Source organism: Cydia pomonella, chromosome 1 (genome assembly GCF_033807575.1).
Source record: "Cydia pomonella isolate Wapato2018A chromosome 1, ilCydPomo1, whole genome shotgun sequence".
NCBI classification, from domain to species: domain Eukaryota; kingdom Metazoa; phylum Arthropoda; class Insecta; order Lepidoptera; family Tortricidae; genus Cydia; species Cydia pomonella.
This window is the reverse complement of record NC_084703.1, coordinates 19,818,366-19,825,190: the sequence shown is the minus strand read 5'-3', so window position 1 is coordinate 19,825,190 and position 6,825 is coordinate 19,818,366. Positions and strand designations below refer to the sequence as shown.

General features: G+C 35.4%; 1 long non-coding RNA gene across 1 annotated transcript; it reads left to right on the top strand.

Moving 5' to 3' along the window:
* Window positions 1-4,573: 4,573 nt before the first annotated feature.
* LOC133527160 (uncharacterized) lies at window positions 4,574-5,687 on the top strand. The gene is made up of 3 exons (XR_009800832.1): window positions 4,574-4,839; window positions 4,952-5,084; window positions 5,410-5,687. It is a non-coding gene; the product is annotated as an uncharacterized LOC133527160 (long non-coding RNA).
* The last annotated feature ends 1,138 nt before the right edge of the window (window positions 5,688-6,825 follow it).

The following is a 6,825-nucleotide window of genomic DNA, read 5'->3' as shown; positions in this document are numbered from 1 at the left end:
TATTGCATTCACGTTGTTACATTCATACAGTTCTTACTTAGATTTAATTTATCATTTTCTATTATTCGAAGAGTAGTTGTCAAAATATAAACAATTCGCTCCTTGTACCCTGTAAAACTGCATACTGGACTGCACTAGCTCAATATTACAGTACCCCTAGTGTAAATAAATTCGATTTCGAAACGTGACGTACGCGTTTGCGTTTAGTCTCATTTTGTATGTGATTTAGAAAGAGCGCGCCAAGCGGGACGTTTTGGAAACTCAAAATCCTATATAAAATGACACTTAACGCAAACGCGTTCGTCACGTTATGATGTCGATAAAACTTACACTAGGGGTATTCTAGGTTTCACTTTTGACGATTTGAAATTTGATCGTTGTCATGTCACTATGACTAAGTCAAATTTTAACTACATTTAAAATTGGGCCAGCGACATGTAAGTAACCATAATTGCAATTTACAGAAACACTCGTACCTGATCCTGATCCAAGCAAATTTAGATCACGTAAGAAGTGATCGTTCCTTACGGAATCTAAATATGTGTGGTGTGTATCGATAGCGTTTGGATCGCTTGGATCAGGCTCAGAGGGCCTACCGCGAACCACGTTCAAAATGTTGCCTCTCTGTCGCACTTGTGAATTCGTACGTAAGTGTGACAGGGAGGCAACACGTCGAACGTGGTTCGCGGTAGGCCCTCAGGTGCGGACGCATCTGTACATTGCAATTATAGTTACTTGAAATTAAATTGCAGCTTACTAAATCCCATGTTTTATTCTATAGATTTGTAATTTCTAGTAAAAATATTATTGAAAATAAAAGTGCTGCTTTATTGTTTCCAAGCAAACTATTGTGAATTTTAGTCATGGGATTAGTAAAACCATGAAACAAAACACTAGATAAAACTACTCGGCTTAATAAATTCCATGACTTTTTTTATATATCCTATTAACAGGTATAATATGAAAAACTATTCTTGTTTAATGTTAAAAGCAAGTAAGTATGTTACATTATTGAATTCAAATAAAAGTTTGCTTGTTTTTAGTAAACAGTATTGTTATTCCAAGGAGGACAATTTTTTTGGTGTTAGTAAATACTATTAGTAAAACTGGTTTATAATCTCCTTGTCCTGGGATTCACTAAAATTTTACTAATGATTAATATTTTTTACTTTTTCCTACTTAAAAAAATTCTCCGCGTAGGGTTCCGTACCAAAAAGCTACAAAAGGAACCCTTATGGTGCTTCTCTGTCCGTCCGTCTGTCTATCTGTCACATCGCTAAATATCTTGAGAACCACTTTAAAATTTGGAATACTTATGAATAGTTATGTTGAAAGTATTTTTTGTTTTTACTTTTTGTACTTGGTAAATGCCCAATATGAAGAGGGGGCAATATTTGAAGTCAACTGACTAGGTCAAGTGGGGTATCACTTGAAAGAGCTCAAATTGAACATTCAGAAAAAAAAATTTTTTTTCGATGCTAAAAAAAATTTTTTTTTACGAAAAATAGGAAAAAATACCATATCCTCCAAGTTTACCAAAGAAAAATTATGAAATATTGAGAACGTAACTCCGTTTGTATGGAAAGGTGAAATTCAACCGAGCTTGCCGGGGATTCTCAAGTAATAGCAAAACAGTAATAATCAATTGTTCATTTTTTTTAAATTAATTACAACCTGAAAGAGTAAAGAGATTTGAAGGTAGTTTCATAGGGCACAGCATTCGAGAGCGAGAGGCATATTAAGGGCGTCCAGCTACCTGGCGCGGTTGCACGGAGCGGGTGAGCAGGGCTATAACCGCGCAAATCGAAGTACGCAAATTTTGAGTAACTATCTCTGTCAATTTAATTGACCGAAAATTGCAATTATCGCAATTCTCAACCGATTCTCTTAAAATTGTATGCAGGTTCATTTAGATTAGAACAAATTTTTCTGTCGTTTTATTTTTTGGAAAATGGTGGAAATTGGCATAAAGGACTTAAGTGCCACATTAAACCTATGTGAATATGCTGTGAATCCTGTGATAATGACTCAACGAAGTATTTTTTGATTGCGAACGAAATTTGCGAACTTCGGTGTTTGCGGTAGGCCCTCAGGACCCTCAGGTTAATGAAAAATAGTACGAACAACGCTCTGGTGCGAACGCGTACGCTTGCGAGGGTTTTTTTTACCTACAATGGCACCCGCGTGCGTGGTGCGCCCGCTTCGTATTCGTATACCTAACCCGCGCTAGCTACCGGACGCCCTAAGGCGATGGCTAGACGTACAATAAATACTGTGATTTACTGATATTTATCAAATATCATGATATCTATTGATCGTCTAATATATTGATGAATCACAATATTTATCACGGAAATGTAGATTACTGGATTCCGGATCGCAGTTTGTGATAAATACGAGGTGATTCTTAAGTTGAGAACAGTAACCACATTTTCCGATAAAGCTTCTTTAAACTAACGCTGAGCATTAGTTCAAATCGTATACTAGACTTAGGTATACGTAGGTACCTACAGTAAATACTCCGATATGTCAGTATGCATCGCGACAGCAATGGAGACTGACGGCAAAACTCTACGAAACACGTTACAATATTGCACGAGTAGCCTTATTGCGCCAACATAATGTGAGATTGATCCTTCAGTATTTACCTACCACATTGATGGATCACAGTAGTTATTACGGTATTTATTACCTATGTATAACAAAATTCACAAATATGTAGTGGGAACAAAATAACACTTTTATTCTACTGGATATCCGGGAAAAATCAGAACTGCCGGATTTGACGTAAACTTACTTTCACCTTACTTTCAGGCGGCAAAGTTACTGAATTATAAGGCGAAATCCTCGTTAACACTAAATAAAATGCCATCCCCTTCCCCTCAAAGCCCAAAACCTCCATAACTCGAAATATTAACCTCACTAAGACGAAGTAACCAAACGATTCCCCTCACGACTATTCAGTACATTTTTACCTCTATAACACTAAAAATGAAATTTGACCTCTACAACTCGAACAAACAGGCGTATTGTTGTACCTCCTCTATATATCGAAGTTACTAATCAACAAACCTCTGCAACTCAAAAAAGACAATATGACCGTAGGTAGGTAGGTCACGCCTGAAAATATCGATACGGACAAAGTGCCAAAAATATGTATACGATAGCCTAATATATGGTCTATAAGGTCGTATATACATATTTTTGGCACTTCGATTGTGTCGAGGTTTTCAGACATGACTGTACTTTCTGCCGTTTTTATAATTGCCTCTCTAACACGAATTTTTCATGCGTTTTACGAAGTACCTCCGTAACTCGAACCCTTTTGAAGACGAACAAAATCCTACAAGAAACAGAGTACAGTGGAACCTCGATTACGAATGTCAAGACAGACAGTAGTCTGTCTGTGACTGACTGCTTCATCAACGTAGAGCCAAAACTACAAAAGCTAGAAAGTTGAAATTAGCACACTATCTTGCATTTATAAAGTGTATACGAGGCAAGAAGCGATTTTGAAAAAGTTACCCTAAGATGGTTGAAAAGCGGCTAAACGTTTGTTTGGCTTCAAGTTATATTTTAAGCTAGGAAGCTCTTAGGGTTCGTTACTATTATAATTGCAGGCCACAAATAGAACAAAGAAAGGAGAATTTGGTTTCTGTGCGTGCTGCTTTATTTAGACACAGTACTTACCAAAAAATATTTTATCTACCGAAATCAGTCCCGATTTCGGGCCTAATAATCAGCACATCTTTAACAATATTTGAAACGTAAAAAAATGGTTCATAATGCAAAAATATCAATCAATCAATCAATCAATAGGGAGCGTGCATGAACTGTAGGAGGCAGCACAGGAGCCGTCAGATTTTTGGCGCGAGGCGTAAATGTGATGTTTATTGTTCCGATGTAGCCCACAAGATGGCAGAATCTACTATGCACAAGAAAACACGTGACGTGTAAATGTAAATTTTTATTGTTCCAATTCAGGCCACAAGATGGCAGACCCTCCAACGCGCACGGTCCCTATACGTTTATTTGTAAACACAGGTACATAATAGGTCTTATAATTATAGTAGCGTATCACCATGTTTTGCCATTAGGCATACAAATATTTAAGTCAAGATGAAGCATGCAATTATTATAGCTTACATATATAATCTATTGCAATTTATAAATATAAAACAAACTAACAACAATTAAATTATTCATCAGACAGATATTCCGTGAGTGAATTTTAGTTAGCATTCCTTACTAAAAATCTAAATACACTTTTTTTAAATTCTAAAATGCCTTCCAGTTTGTTATCAAACATTGAACATTTTTGGCAATCAGAGACAAAGTATTTTTTACATTTCAAATATTGTTACGATGTGCTGATACTCCGTGAAACGGAAAACGATTATCAGGCCCGAAATCGGGACTGATTTCGGGCCCGTTATCGGGAAGTGTGGATGTAATTGGTGCTAAGATACTTTTTTGACTTTGTCCCTTTAGAATCTACTTAAGCAGATTTTATTATACCCTTAGATCTGAGTGAAGAAATTGAATTAAGAATTTCTAGCTCCAAGTATATAATATAGAATATAGTTGGTCAAGCAAATCTTGTCAGTAGAAAAACGCGGCAAATTTGAAAAATCGCGGGCTAGCAACACTGTGTTCGAATAATTCCAAAATCGCGTGTAATCTGTGTTTTATCTGTAGAATGTGGATCGTCCATCTTGTTTGTTTACATTCCGAATCGGTGCTAATTCAAGAGAAATTTCTGCTCCCAGCATTAAAATAAATATAAATATATTAAATAATATTGTGCATGACCATAAGCAAAGTCAAGATGCCTACAATGTAAGTAAAATCATGCTCGTTGATCTTAACCATTAGAAAATTTTGAGGTTATGATAATTACTTCAAGATCCCGGAGAATTTTTAAGATAATGTGCAGTTTTTTCTGTTTCAGGGTTAAAAGGCTTAAATAAAGATAAAACGTATGCCTAAATATATCCAATAAGACCACGAATTGTGCCCTCGAAACCGCAACTGATTCGATTGTTCCCAATATCAACAGACGAAGTCCTCAAATATTTTCAAAGGTAACTTTTTTAAACAATCTTAAGACGTTTAAGAACCTTGATTATACCTACTTTCTTTCGCAACATCAACCTAAAGGTGGCGACTGACTAGTAACATTTCGGTGTAATGTAACGCGATACAACCCGAGCATTACAACAGTCAGTGCAGCGAGCCGAGCCGCTCGACGCGAGCACCGCGTGCTCCACTCGGCTGTCGGTTTTTACGCGAATCCCTTTGAGTGTTACAAAGGTGGCGACTGACTTGTAACGATCGCCGTGAACGATACATTACAAGCAAATGTTACAAGTCAGTCGCCACCTTAATACTTCCATATGTTTGTTGCAGGATTAAAACTCGCCCAATATAAGGCGTTCGTAAAAGTTTCTCTTCATACAAAACTTACCTACGGCGGTTTACGTACATACGTGTACAACGCAAACAAGACGAAAAATAAACTTGTTAATTAAAAAAACTAAAAAAATTGGGACAATAGTTTAGATTATTATTGTAAAAGTTGTCCGTTTGTTAATCATCACGAAAATATATTATTTAGGCTGATTTGTTTCATGCACTCAGCTATTGCACATGTATACCTATGGAAAATCCTAGTTTATACTTTCTGAAGTCGGTATGTACCTATTTAAAAGAAGTTTTAAGTCGCTTTACCTGTTTGTTCAATAAATTAAAATAATTTATTCAGTGTGCATAATTTTAGAAAAATATTTTAACATTTAAATCATACCTTCTTTTATCCAGAAACAATATAACTCCATATTACTCACATGAGTGGAAGTTGTTAAGTTTCCATTGTCAAGGTATCTTTTATTAATATTTTGAGTACCTGAAATTGTGTCAGTTCCTGACAAGTCTTGAATAGACTAATGTGAAAGTTAATAAAATTTCTTAACAGCATTCTCCTGATATCTAAATGACTTTTTTAAATATCTACATATAAAATATGATCTAGCCAATACATGTAAATATCTAACATTTTTAGCCTGTATAAAAACAGTAGTGTGAGCAAAACCTTACCAAGCTAGCATGTAAGAGTGGTCTCAGAGATATTGGAATATCTCTGTACTATAAATTAGGCAAATTGCTTTAGACTAAGTTTTATGTGTAACTACTACTATAAGAATACATTTTGAAACTTGGATTGGAAACTTTAAACTTGAAATTACAAATTTTCAAACAGATCTGTTTTATGCTTAAGATGCAATAAGTGACTAGGTACAAAGTATTCTGATGCTTGGTTGGAGTGGACCAGTAACATTGGTAACTTAATGATATTTTTTCAATGAATGGCCTGAATTAAGTGTAAGTAAGCTAAAGTGACCCGTATCTTAATTGCCTTGAAATTAAATGAACACCAAAATATCTGCAGTTGTGTTTTATTTATTTTTAATCTGTATATTTTATATAAATATATTGTAAAACCATTTCAAAATTACACTGGTATGTGAATGTGACATTGTTCAAGAGAAATACACTAATTTACAATTAACAAGTGGCATAATTATTTTCTTTGGGCTTCTTCAGTTTCTGAACTGATGTTAAAAACAGCTTTCTACCGTGGTGCTCATGTTCTCTTTGCTCCCTATTTGTCTTCTAAGTTTGCTAAAACAGAATAAAACCATGATGATGATGAAATGATGTAAATAGTCCAGATATTTGATATTTAATAAGTCCTGCAATTGTGACAAGAATAGTTACAGTGATACCCTACCAGGGCTACCGCTGCCAGTGATGGCTCAGGGGTTA